Source organism: Argiope bruennichi, chromosome 10, assembly GCF_947563725.1.
Source record: "Argiope bruennichi chromosome 10, qqArgBrue1.1, whole genome shotgun sequence".
Classification (NCBI taxonomy): Eukaryota; Metazoa; Arthropoda; class Arachnida; order Araneae; family Araneidae; genus Argiope; species Argiope bruennichi.
In genome coordinates this window covers 67,883,527-67,899,162 of record NC_079160.1, presented here as the reverse complement: position 1 = coordinate 67,899,162, position 15,636 = coordinate 67,883,527, and the positions used below count along the sequence as shown (strand labels likewise).

Below are 15,636 nucleotides of genomic sequence, written 5' to 3'. Positions count from 1 at the left end.
TTTAACTATTACAGCATACATTGTTAAATATTGCTTTGTAAATTATTTGAAATTAATGAAATGTTATTCCGATATCTTTAAAGAATATTGACTCTGACTTCATTTATTCAAGTGTATATCTACTAAGCTCTTGAAATTTTGACTGAAGGATTTTCAAGGCCGTTTGCGAGTTAACTATCGAAAACAAACATATTTAAATGCTTTAGATGTCATTATTGTTTGACAACGGATTAACGGATTCTAAAACCCTCCGCGCTTTTGCGCATGCGTTAGAAAGGGTTTAATTCGTTAAAATACGGGTGAGAAAATAGATGAAAGGAGCGGGATGTTTACATTTAACAATAAAATAAACTCGGATTACCCGCAAACTGACTTAAAATAATACGGTCAGAAGCGACACGATATTCACATGTACGTGAAAAAAAAGATTGAACAAAAAAGTATCTAATAGGGCGAAAATCAAGGTCAAAAACTGACGAAGTATTCCGGAAATGCGCTCATCCTTCCACGTCTCTCCCCTTAATGAGATAGAATCGTCGAAAAGTGGCCATCTCAGAATACTGAAACAAACAGCAACTGCTTTTTGAAGATGCAAAATTCTAGTATATCACGTGCATTCGACTCCAAATTTGAGCCATCAGAAGTGACCTCGCCGAAATTTTTTCGCGATCTTTTCGATTAAGTTCTTATCCTCTTTCTTTCACATAAAATGATGAACCTTTGGTAAGGTCTCAAATGTCTTGCATATAATTAGAAAACAATAGTTATGAAATATAGATTTTTTTTTTGTACGAATCCAGCATTTTTAATTTATTTATCTAGTGAATATGTATCTTGGACACCTTTTTTCCAACGGATTGAAATTAAATTTGACACGGAATAACAATTGCGATCACAAGATCACAACTCTATTGATTTAAATCGTTGTATTTTCATACATGCGAATATATAGATCCACGAACGGTCAGCTCTTTAACAAATTTGGATCAAAATTTGATTTCAAAAAATCTCTATTTTAGATGCTATAAGTGTATACTAAATTTTATCCTTCTGATTTGTTATATTCCGCGATTTTGAGTTCATTTATACTCGGATATTCAGACGGATATCGTTCAAAATTTAACAGATATTCATAAATTTGCTCATAAGTCCGTTTACAAAATTTCGTTCATATAACCGAAACCGTTTTTGATTTACAGTGTTCACAGAAAAGCATAATGCCAAAAAATGTGTTTTTCAAACTGACAAATGTCTAAAACGTGGAGATTCGAAAAAATCTCGAATTCGAATTTCAGTACTTCCTCTATTCTTATACGAGAAAGGAAAATGTATGAATATTTATAGAAGGTTTAAGATTTTCCTGCAAAAATGATTAAAATAAGATTCACATTTTCATGTAATCTGACGGACAAATTTATTTAATCTCATTATTAAATTAAAGCTACTTTTTCGGACAATTGTTATTTCAATCCATACAAGAATGAAAAGGACACTAAAAGACATACATAGTGTCTCAAAATTATATGGACAAGCGATTTTTTTTTTTTTTGAAATAACAGCTTAAAAATGTAGCAATAATCGGGAAAAATAATAAACCCATTGAACCTTAAAATCAGAATAAACGTATTACAACAAGGAAATATTGCATAAGATTTACAAAAACAAAATTGTTAAAAACACTGTCAGAAATATGGAATTTTCGAATATTTCTATTTAAATTCAAATTATGGATAAATTTTTTTCAGGTTTTCTTGAAATACTATCATTTATGCATCGAACTAATAAATGGAAAATGTAGTTGTAATTAAGGTTTTTAAAATATAAAGATTATATTTCAATTATCAAGTCTTTCATGACGAAACAGATATTTATTGCAATATCATTTCTTAGATATTAGATTTGCAATATCATTTCTTAGATATTAGATTTGCAATATCATTTCTTAGATATTAGATTTGCAATATCATTTCTTTAATGATGAAGTATTCGTAAAAGAATATGTAATAAGAATTCGTTTAGAATATGTTTCCAAATTCAATACTAATAATAAAATGTACACAGAACAAAAATATTTGTTATGTCAAACAAGGAAAACCACATCTTATTTTGAATCAAAGTTTGAAAATATACAATTCCATATTCTGTAAATTAAGAGATTACCTAAAATATAAACTTTTAAAAAGAAAACCAATCTTACTTAATGTATATTTAGGGAATAGATGTTAATCTTGATAGTTGGTGTTTTGAAACGTATATTTTAAGAAGAATAGAATGTTCCATAGCCAAACGAATATAAACATCCTTATTCTGTTGCCATTCCGGAAATGTTTTTCTACTATTATTTCTCAAGCAAAAAATAAATAAATAAATACTCTTCCACAAAATGCATAATAAATGAAACTGGTAATTTTATATGTTTATTTTCAACGCATGATTATAATCAGAGATATAATAGTTTTTTTTTCTTTTAAAACTCAAAGTAAACGAAATATATGGATTTTCTTATATTTATATATTGCACTCATGGATATGAAAAATACGTCCGTGCTATGAGAATGAATGCAATAAAACCGAGTTTTTTAAAACTGGAAGAGTCAAACAATTGACTGTCTTAAAAATATTTTTCGGAAAAAAATTTTCAGTACAATAATAACTGACAGCTGCTCTGAAAATGTTTCTTTTGTAATTTGTGCCACACCTCAACTCTTTTGGTGACTATTTTAGTTCGTGTTTGTCAGTGGGTTTACGAGAACTATTTGTAAATAATTGTGTCAACTGGATGTGTTTATTGCGGAAATAGCGAATCAATAAATTTTGTTGTTAAATACCAGTTTAATTATTAAAATAATACCAATTTATTTTTTCGAAATTCAATTTCTTCGATTCAAAATACAGTCTGCGAATTAATCAAAATCTAATAATATATATATATATATATATGTAGGCATATTATTTGTAAATTGGGGGATGGATCATAAAAAATCGTTTAAAATGCTTTACACGGTAGATCATTGGGTTTAGAATTATCAAATTAGGTTACTTCTTGAGTAGTAAGTGATCACTAAGAAAAGATTTTACATTTTGAATTAAATAATAATTAAATTTTTAATGCATTTTTTTTTTCAATTTCGAATTATGCTATAGCATTCATATCAGTTTCACACCCTTTTAAAATTCTAAAAATCTGCTTTTCAGCAACGCCATCTTGACTTTAATTTTAATGCATTTTTACAACAATTGAGACATTGTGAGGTTATTTAATATATTTTTGAGTAAACGTAATTGCTGCTATGCTATAAAGAATAATTTTTACAAGATATAGACAAATACAATGAAATATCGACGGATGATATCTAAAACAATACCATGCACCTATTACAGGTTCGAATCCTCCTTTTTTTCTACACTTTACTCATAAATATCATTTAATATATTCAAAAATCGATTTTAACAGATCGATCTGGATTAAAATAAATTAGTCATTTAATTGTACTGGTTATCAAACATCTGAACGGAAAAGCTAACGGAAAGCAATTTATTGAATTTGCAGCACCCACCAATATTGAAATGAAACAGTAATTGCATGCAATGTACATTTTTACAGTAGGTGCAACATCTAACAATTTTTAGATATTTACCTAAAAAATATGAAACATGAGCATATGGAATTGTGTTTAAAAAGTGAGATGGAAAAAATGTTATCATTCTAATTATGATTTTGTTTATCATTTTTTTTCCCTATTTGTTATTTTTAAATAATTTGAAATGTTGATTTTTAACAGATATCGATCAAAACAATTCACCTTTCGTTCCTCCCCCCCCCAAAAAAAGAACGATGGGAAAATTGAAGTTGGGTTCAACTAAAATTGTAAGCAAGAAAATATTTCGTAAAATTGCTGTCTCCCATGGAGACTCCCATCTTGGAGAAATAAACTTCTAGAGACAAATATAATCTAACAGGTGGTCTTAGTTGTGGGTTCAAAACGCCATTTTATAAAAACGCCGGCATGTATGTGAAATGAATGCATTCAAGCTCAATTTTTTAGAATTACACTTATTTGTATAATTGCAATTTTAGCCATCTTAGATGATCATCTGGCTCTTCGGAAATATTGATTGTGTTTAGTTTCAATTAAATCCCTTTATGCATAATTTGATCCTCATGACTCACTTAAAATATTTTTCAGTGTCAAATTGTGACAAACATCAAACCATGTTATTATAATAATCTTACATCAGTTCTTTTAAATGTGTATATAACCATCTTAATGGAGTCAAAATCTATGACATAATGGTACTATTAAAAACGTAACTGTTGAATTTATTTTCTAATTTTCGCAGTATTACAATTTTTACTTTCTTACTCCTCATATCAATTACACAGGTATTAATCAAAAAAAAATTTCCTTTGACTTCAATGATGAAAGATCATGCGATTGATTACAAATTTGATGAAACAATGGAAATGGATTGAATAAATGAAAATTAGTGCTGAAAATTGTCAAAAAAAAAATATTTTTTTAAGAATCAAAATTTAGAAGGAAACTTCGAGGGCAACTAAATCGGCATCATTAAAAAGACAGTTTTATAAATTTTGAAATAGTGTAAATATCAATTATGCACAATAATATTTTCAAGAGTTATTGTGGAAAAACACCAAAATTTCGCCTAATTTTTACTTATTTAAAGTTTCTGTAAAGTATACTAACACACAGGGGCTGACACCCACATTCTCTTCTATTATTAGTACCGTAGACAGAGATCTATTCAATTACCAAGTACCGATCGTTAGAAAACTTACTGCGACGCACGCACAATGAACTAGTATGCGTAAACATCAGCAGCAGTAATAAATATTTTGACAAATAATCTATCTTTTGAAGGATTTAGTCCAAATTTTAAAACAGATTTCAAATTTCGATCATAAAACCTTGAACTAAATTTCATCGATATAGTTCGCTGCGTTTCTGTATAATTGTATCCACACAGTTTTATTTTTTAAAATTTTAGTTAATATCCCACTTAGAGTTAACACTAGGGCGATTTTGAGACGGAATCGTAACTTTAAATTGCGGTCAGATGATATGGCAACACGTGAATTGGCACCTCCTTTTTAAAATAGAATTTTTAAAAAAGATGTTTTGTCAGACGGATTTTCATGGGGTTCTTTTTGTGGAATTAAATCTCGAATTAGAATCCTCTAGCCTTGAAATTGAAATGATATCACAAGCCATCACAACTCTATCTTATTCCAAATGACAGGAAAAAAGAAATTCTTTAAAAATTTATATATATGAACAGTTTTGAAGTTTAAAATGCAAACCATGAAATGAAAACTAAAAGAAAAATATCTGATAATGAACATTGTTTAGCGCTACAACAATGACGGGAGCGGTTATTTTAACTATATATATATATATAGTAACCAATCTAAAGTAAGAAAAAGTTTGAAAACGAAACTAAAATGAAAACGAAACAAAACAATTTCGCAATCGCAACTAAAATTTATTACCTATTTAAACTAAAACCAAAAAGGAACTTCATAGTATTTAGAGAGCGCAATTGCAGCTACTTCTAAAACACAGATGAATTGATACAAAAGTATTAGAATCAAGTTAATAGGAAAAACAAAAATCAAATAAAAATTAAACCAAAAAAATTATTAAAAAAATATTAAAAAAAGAATCCGGCCTGAAGACTTTTTCAAGGGTCACCCTCAGGCAGGGATTCAATATTTGAATCCCTGCCTGAGGGTGACCCTTGAAAAAGTCTTCAGGCCGGATTCTTTATTTTTAATATTTTTTTAATAATTTTTTTGGTTTAATTTTTATTTGATTTTTGTTTTTCCTATTAACTTGATTCTACTACTTTTGTATATATATATATATATATTGTTTATATTTGGGTTTTTTTTTTATTTTAATCGATGTCTTTTCCTAATTATTCATAAAAGATGAGTAAAACAAAATTTATCTGTTTTCTACTCATTATTATTGTAACTATAAATGTGTATACCGAGTAAGACAGACTGCGTCCTTTTTGACAACTGAATAAATATCTGAATGTATATGAATTTGCGTCATTTCATTTGCATTTAAAAATGATTTAATTGGAAAAGGTTTAAATATATATAAAGATAGTGGTAAAAACCACCTGCTAGTAGCATACAGCTCTTTTTTGCTCGAAAGCATTCTATTTAATTGGGATGGCCGATATTCATTTCTCCCGACGATTTTCTTTTTGATTCACTCATTTCTTCACCTGTTGCATGTTATATTATAAAAATTTAAACATGGTGTTTCCGAAAGAACGTTTATTAAAAGTAATGTACCAGAAAGAAGTTTTACAAGAATTGCGAAGTTTATGCGAAATAGATTCGGTTTCGGATCTAAAATCTTATTTATCTGAAGGTGAATATATTACTGACTACGACTGTGGCTAAGATTCAATGATTCAAGCTTCATAATGCATTTTTGCAGGAACTAGTTTACGCAATTTCTTTCTTGAATCAGAAAAAGAAGCAATTTATATATAGCAATTATTATAGCAAGTATAAATGTTCTACATGCAAATACTTTATGAGAAACAAGTCGAAAATGAGGATGAAAGATATTTAAAATGAAGCAGAGTATACGAAAAACGTTTAAAACATTTCACCTTTCTAAAATGGACGAAATTAAGAAGCACATAGCAAAGACAGTTAAGCTATATTTTTTTAACCATTGCAAACGACAGCTTCTCATTTCACTCAGCCTACAGTCCTAAATTTCATCGAAAATTTGTGGGAGAAAATAGAAAAAGCTATCCATGAACATGGTGCAGTATATATAGAGAGGATCTAAAAAAAGTCTTAAAGAGTAGTTTTTTAAAAGAGTTAAAGTCTTAAAAAAAGAGAGAAGAAAACATCGATTGAGAGAACTTAAAACTTGTGAGATCAATGACTAAAATAAAAGCTGTAATAATACAAGGTAAAGGAACTACAGTTAAATATTAATTTGCTCTTTGTACCAAATTAATTTAAAATGAGTACGTAATTTTATCGCGAGATTTTTCGTTTAAAAGTCACATCTGTTCATTTTTAGAAAAATTAAATTCGATTAAGTAAATTTTTTTTCTTTACTTACTAGAAAGACATAAATAAAAAATCAACATTGAAAAACGTGATTTATTCAAAACAAAATTTTGTCTGTTATGTAAAAATCTACTCTACATATGTTTAGGTATGCACTCAGTTTTCAGGTTCACAGTGAATTAAAAAACATAAAGCAGCAAATTACATTTAAACATGAGGCAAAAACCATCCGTTTCGTCAAATACACGACTTGCTGGAACTTTCTGCATGACGAATTGCATTTAAAATAAATGAAGTCTTATCAGAAACGGTTGTTTAACAAATTACACAATAATTGTCGGGAAAAAGAGTTCACTTGTAAATTTCCGATTCTTTCCGTGCCGGGCCTCAAGGCTTTCTGGGAGAATAGATTGTTTTGAAGTTGATTCACGTGATCAAGCATGTGTATTTCTCCAGCTGCGTCTGAAGGTGGAGGTTGAATTGATTGAACATGAACATCTGGATTCTTAGAATGAAAGAGTTTAAACGGCAATATATTTTGAGTGGCATGAAATTTATTAAAACGACATAAGTGCAACTAAACTCTGTATTTATCGCCGCTAATCATAAAGGAGAAAGTTTGTGAGTTTGCACAGAACAGAGTTGGACCGGCAGATCGAAATTTAGCACAAATATACTTAGGAAAGTGGGAATGAGCCCCTCAGAGTAGTTTTCAAAAAACCCACCGCCAAATGAGTACGGCTTCAGTTTTTTCCCCAACAGTCATGAGGCTAGGCTTAAGATTTTTCGACTGATTATTTGAAACGATTCTATTTATTTTCTTAATGTTTGATGCATTTAAAATTAAACATTGTTAATTAATCGATCTTTCAGATTCATTCTTAAGTACTTTTGAATTAAAATAAAACAGAATAAAGGAAATTAAAAATTTCTAATCTGCATAGCGGTACCCTAACTGGCGTAGAAAAACTCACGCATTTGCGTTACTGTAACTGGGGGTTGAAAATTCACGCATGCGCATTGTGTTTTGATTGTTGACATGACAACCATTATCAACGGATGATTTAAATTATTTTTAGGTTAGTTGCATGTTTTTGTAATTAAATTGTATTTATGTTAGTTATATATTTTTTTGTATTCGCTTATAGTTTTAAGTACATCGTTTTTTTAAGTAGTTTTTTTTAAGCTGTTTTCAACCGATTATTTTAAACGATTCGTTTTATTTTCTTAGTATTTGATGCATTTAAAACTAAACATTGTTAATTAATCGTTCTGGTCATGATGAATCTGATAATATTTTGTTGACAAATTCTTGAAATATTACATAAATTAGGAAAGATATTCTTTAGTGCCCATAAAGTTTAAACGCTCAGTGACTGTTTTCAGTAATCATATTACAAAAAAAAAAAAAAAAAAAAAAAAAAAACTTTGTTTCAGTAAAATTATTATTATATTAATTGCAGATTAATCCTTTCCACTTTAATTTATAGTATAAATTATACGGGAACTAACAGAAAATGAGAGAGATACATATTACGTTATGACTGAATGCGTTTATAATATTATGAGTGAATTATATGACTATCAAAATTTGAAGTTTTAAAATATTTTGATGAAGAAGCTATTAAAGTAGGAATTGCATAAAATATTTAATTATTAAAATTTAAACGAACATTAAGATTGGCGAACCGGCTGGTCGCCAAAGGCGGCTAATATTTTACGTATATTTTAGAACAGCATTTTCTTTTTTTGGTATAATAAAATTCAAATTGATTTCATAATTATCCAAAATAGCTTAACGTGGTTTTACTCCCGCTATTTATAACATAAGTAAGAGGATTAGGCTTATTTTTCGTGTAGATTTTTATTTAACCCTTTCTAGGGCCGTGGGAAGTATGCTTCCCACCAAATTTATCAATCTTTGTATGAAATTATGTAGGTTGGCATAAGTTCTGACAAATTTTTTTAGTAAGTCAGAAACTTAGATGCTTCAGTTCTTTATCTCAGACAAAATGATGTGTCTTGATTTGTTACTTAATATTAATTAACCAAATTAAATTTATCTAATAAGCTAAATGAATCCCTTTTCTTATTCTAATTTTAAGCCTAAAAATATTTTAACATAATATGACTAGAAAAAAATGACCCTTAAAAGATTTTATAAATCTTTTAATCTTTTTTTAAAAACTGGGCTTATAACAAAAGTAAACAATTATTGAAATTTTTAATAGTTTGTACATTTTTTAACACTATTCTTCTTTTCTGTAATATAATTAGACGTATAAAAATATATTATCTTTCTTTAAGTTTGAAGTCTACTTTATTATAATAGGGCACTAAATTTTTTTCATAGAATATGTTTTATTGAATAAAAATTCTCTAAGATACAGTAAAAATTATGAAACTTTTCCGATATTACACAATATAACTCCGATAATTTAACTTTTTACATCCATTTATTTTAAGAGCATATTTCGATTCGGCAAGCAAACAATTGGGTTCGTTGAAATCTAATAATTTCCGTTTCAGTTTAGAGCTCAAATTTTAGATGAGATAAGAAATAGGGAATTTGGCACGAACGTAGAACAAAATAAGTACAGAACGGCTAAGAAATGAGGTTTCTAAACTAGTCTGACTTAAACGACTGTCAAAATTCAAAAATACGATGATGCAAAATCATTAAAACTAAGTTCCATATTTAAGCTAAATTTTCGTAGCCAAAAATTCCGGCGAAGCAGGTAGTAGCCATAGATGACCATTTTATGATAATTAATTTCCCATGTTTAAGCAAAAAAAAAATTCAATAATAATAAATTTGCTTAGATAAAATAAAACAACTTCCTTTCTATATTTTCATTACTTTTAATAGAAATTATAACTGGTTTTTTAGGAAAGAGTATTGCTAAGAAGAAAGGATGTATTTTCTATATTTCTAATAAGAAAATAAAACAATTTCCCATTCGAAATAGTTGATGCAAATAAACAAGTAAAAATAGCACTAAATGAATAAATAAAATAAAATACCTAATCAATCAATGGATACATTCATTTTTTTTTTTAGTTTGTTTATGTGAATATTCAGTTTTGAAACACATGAATTGTTTCGGGGTCGACTTCGTAATTTTGAACCATGGTCAGATAATGAGGACAACGCCTGAAAGAGACTCGCTTCTCCCTGCCTCCGAACTATAAAAGCGAAAGGGTATTTGGTCTCGACAGCGTACGGGGTAAAGTGCCTCCAAATACAAAATATAAATGAAATTTAATATATGATCTTGGCTCCAAAATTCTAGATTTGTACCAAAGATTTCATAAATGTTCATTTGTCTTCAGGGCCATGGTGGTCAGGAGATACGATAAGATCTCAGTTTCAAGAGAGGCGAGTTTTAAGTCTGAATTCCGTTTCTCAAAGTGTCGCAGCGTAAGTGGGCCTGGTGCATGATAAATCAATCGGGGGAAATGTTTCCCTGCTGGTGTGGAGTGGAATTTTGCAGAGAGGGTTAGTTAATTATTCAGGATTTTATGGCACAAGAGCCATATCTGGCTACGCTGCGCCAAAAATATGGTTGAAGGTAAAAAACATACAGTGAAGTTCTAGAAAGTTAAAGAAGTAAAATTTGCAAAAACTAAAAAATGGTGTAGGTAAAATTGTTCCTGGTTTAAATAAGATGAAAAATCCTAATCTCTTTCAACAAGGTAAAAATTTTTTGGATGGCGATTGCAGAGAGGGATGGTGACTCGTCCACGTCGTCTGATCATGATTCAGAATGACGCGATATATTCCAAAACAGCTCATTTGTTTCTTCGAAAGAGGAAGAAAATATACTTTCGCAAAACTAAACCCATTTCTTTTTATTATCTGATAAAATTAAACACAAACACGCCAAAGAATACAAATAGTCACGGAGAACGCACTCCCACAGGATAGCAGTCTTCAGCTTTTGTAAAATAAAACAAGGAACTTTTCTTCGCCCATTCTTCTTCAATTTATCTGTCTGCAACAATTTTTTTTTCTTATCAATCGTAATCGATTTAGTTAAGAATTGATTTTTTTTTTCTTTCGCTAAACAGTACTATCGCGATCACTCAAGCAAATCACAGATCTTTTTATTGTCCTTGGAACTTCTGAAGAAAGCGAGCTTCCTTATTTCGCGTATCAGAGGGGAAAAATAAATTACATAATCAGTTTGACAACCTAAACGGTTATGTTATCTTCCATTCATGGTAACAATTTATTTTGGTGTACTTAGTTTGATTCAGCTTGTCTTGTTAAGAGTCGTCCATTCAGTTTTTACGTCGCCGAGTTGATCTTTCTCTCTCTATCAATAAGAAACCAAATGACAAATGCAGTGTGTGTCAGAGGTGAAGGGAAAGTCAATTATTCAACATCGGCCACGCTTCGTGTCTACGCATATCAAGGGATTAGGTGACGGGAAATGGGTTTTGCAGATGTTTCGTGTTTGTAAACATATGTTAATTCGATCTTTTCTACTTGTTAGAGAGGAATTGCGTTAGCAACATAAGGAGTCTTTGATGTTATTTAAAAAAAGATATGTTTGCTTTTTTTTAGATATTTAAAAGTTGTTGTTTTTTAAAACTGATTTTTTTGAAAAATCGGGAAAAGGATAATTTCAAACCTAACCGTGAAAAGTGTAAATAAAAAAGCAGTTTAATAAAGCGAGAACTAATCACATATCTAAACATCATAAATTTTAAATGTATTAAAAATTGACAAAATCGAAAGAGTGGGTGGATTTGGAGGTTGCCCTCTAATTTTCCTGCATATTTTAAACAGGTAGATAATTTTTTTAAAATTTTTGTCGAATATCCTATGTTTAAAACATCAGAAATAATAATAAAATCTTAAAGTCGGCTTCATATTGTATTGAAAAAACTTTCATAATCTATATTCGAATTCGAATCGAGAGAAATAGTATTAAATTGAACTTTTTTTTTCTGCTACAAAAACTAAGAAACTAATCATGTTCCTAAAAAATTTCCCAAAAAAGATTCAAACAAAAAGAAAAGAATTCAAAGCATATTCGAATCTTTAGCAAGAAACATCATTGCATAAAAATGTTTTAGACTTTATTCATGGGTTATTAATTTTAAAATTGGCTCATATTTATATAGACGGGACTGCATAAATATAAAAAAATTGATGTAATAACATCGCAACGCGCATGAGCGTATATAAACATTGTTTCTAAAAGATAAAAAGTATTATTGTAAAATATATTTTAAAAATTCTCTCTCTGTATTCCACTATTTCAAAATTCTCTCTAATTTTCTATTAGCTCCCGTAGAATTTATGCTTTAAATTAAAGTGGAAATGATTAAACTGCAATAAATATTGTTGTTTGTTTGTTTGTTTCTTATGGCACTTGCCACTGACAAGCCCGCTGTTACGAAGACAGCGATTTAAGCCTGAGGGGGGACGTCTCTTATTTTTTATAGCAGCGCCAACTAGGGCCAAGAGTACGACTTTGCCACTCACGCATCATTCATTCGCTTGCACAACCCCTTTTTACAGGAGGGCCCATTCACACATCTCACAGATAGAACAACAGAAGAACAACCATGCCCAAACCGTGACTCGAACCCGGGACGCCCAGATCACGGGGAAGACGCGCTACCGTATGCCAGGACGCCGGCGCAATATATATATATATATATATATATATATATATATATATATATATATATATATATATATATATATATATATATATATATATATATATATATATATATATATATATATATATATATATATATATATATATATATATATGTATATATATATATATATATATGTATATATATATATATATATATGTATATATATATATATATATATATGTATATATATATATATATATATATATATATATATATATATATATATATATATATATATATATATATATATATATATATATATATATATATATATATATATATATATATATATATATATATATATTTATTTATTTACTGAAACCAAGCATTTTTTTAAATATGAGTACTGAAAACAAAGTCGCTGAGTATTTAAACCTTATGGGCACTAAAGCATATTTTTCTTAATTTATATATCTCAAGAATTTTTCAACAAATTTTTCTCAGATTCATCATGAACAGATCGATTAATTAACAATGTTTAGTTTTAAATGCATCAAACACTAAAAAAAATAAACCGAATCGTTTGAAATAATTTGTCGAAAACATATTAAGCCTTCAAAACCAAGTCCATATCCGTTATCAACAATCAGAACACAATGCGCATGCGTGAATTATGGTAACGCAAATGAGTGAATTTTCTATGCCAATTGGGGTAGCGCTATGCAGATTAGAAATTTTTAATTTCCTTTATTCTGTTTTATTTTAATTCAAAAGTACTTCAGAATGAATCTGAAAGATCGATTAATTAACAATGCTTAACTTTAAATGCATCAAACTATAATTAAAAATTCAAAAAAGGGACCCCAGATGCACATTCCCGACCTCCAAGATATATGCATGTGCCAACTTTGGGTAACTATAGGTCGAACAGTCTGGCTTATAGAGCGCCAACACACACACACACACACACACATTGAGCTTTATATAAATTGAGTTTTCTCTCAGAAGTTCAGTTCAGAAGTTCTCAATAGAAACTGCATCCATGCAAAGTCAAGGCTCAACTGCAAATGTCAGATATTTATTTGCCACATGCAAAAGCATTCTTTTTTATATATTGTAGTGGAATGAAGATCATTATGATCCGTGCAGTGGAAGCAAGAGGGTCCATGTTCTCGAGAACGTTTCTTTAGTAATCATATTTCACACAAATCAAACACGAAATACAAGACAAAACATTAACGCGCGCACCTTAACAGAACAGCATATCATCCCATTAGTTACAATCGCAATGCCCTATGGAATGCGTACCTAATTAGGCATCGCCATGTATTATCCAGAAGAAAAGATAGAGTAATGCAACTACTATAATATATCATTGTTTATATCTGTGGATATTTACATTTTTATATCATTGCACTTTATTCAATGCTTTATTAGAAAAATAAGCCGAAATAGCCATAACATAGGGCAATATTTTCTCTCTTTATCAGGTCTCAGCATGGATACAATCAGCCTTTATTAGCTAATGACCTTTACTCTTCAATATGTAACGCCCACTGCCACTTAGAAACAGTAAAGATGGCTATCTTGGTGTTTATGTGTGAGATCACCACTGAATTCATCTAATAAATCTAGCCAAATGGTGTAATCAAATTGCCCATTCCGCCGCTTCTATAATTTAAGTTATTTTATTAGTGTTCGTGTATTATTAATTAAAGTGTACGTCATCAATTTTAGACTGTTTCACCAACGCAGATTCCTCGGTTCGTTTAAAAAACGGATAACAATATATGTTGTTCCTAAACGCAATCTGTACATAAGGTGCAATATATTATATTAGGCCAGCCTTTATTTTCGGAACCATCAGTCGGATACAAGCAATTACAAAAACCTTTCAAAAGAAGATATCATCCTTGAAGATAAAAAACAATTATAAAAATTACCAAAAAAAACTTTTTATATAGTCCTAGTTATATTTACTAAACGTTTAATCCCATTTTAGTACAACACAAAAAGTTTGACTTCTGTAGGACAATTGATTGAGATATTTCATATTAAAATTCCAGTTGATCCAATTTAGAGGACATTTTCTAATTTGGATTGAATTATGTAGGTAGAGACAACAACCTAGAAATAAAAAATACTCATGGAGAATAGCAGAGAAATGGAAAGGAACCACAGAGAATCGCAGGGAAAACCAAAAGACTTATAATGCTCATGCAAATCGGGATTATGCAAATGTTAACATAATTTTATAATCTCGATTCGAATAAGGAACCATAAACAAAGTTCAGATTTAATAGTTTTTATGAATTTTTTTAACCTTTAAAAATACCATAGGAGGAACGGTTCTTATTGTAAAGGTTTGTCCTTGAATCAGGAAATGTATGAATACAACCGACGATTGCAAAATTAAAGGCGGATAAATATAATTCATTGCAGTCTCTCTCTCTCTCTCTCTCTCTCTCTCTCTCTCTGTATATATATATATATATATATATATATATATATATATATATATATATATATATATATATATATATATATATATATATATTATATATATATATATTAAATGTTAGGTGATCCCTTCTATATTACATTTAAGATAGAGCAAAAAATGAAGACTGTTTAATTAGATAGATTATCCGAATGAAAGGCGTGAGCGTAATGAAGATGTTAATTATTCTCTACACGAGATGCCGTGCTTAATTTCTAAAAACAATTTAATGATACTAATGAATTGTATCGTTCATAACGAAAGTAGAGAATAAGGGGGGGAAAAGGACACAATTCGATGATTCCCAGAAGGTACAGAAACGTGAAAAACGGAGAGAAAAATACTTCTAATAAGATACGTGAAGCATAAAAGATATACAAGCAATGATATTGTTACAAAAAATTTTCTTCAACAAATACCGCTAATCGTTCGCAACACATTT

The 15,636-nt window shown here is 29.3% G+C and overlaps 1 protein-coding gene across 9 annotated transcripts in view; it reads right to left on the bottom strand.

Moving 5' to 3' along the window:
• The window catches only part of LOC129988941 (sorbin and SH3 domain-containing protein 1-like), a 213,980-nt gene that overhangs the window by 112,984 nt on the left and 85,360 nt on the right, over positions 1–15,636 (bottom strand). The window lies entirely within an intron of this gene.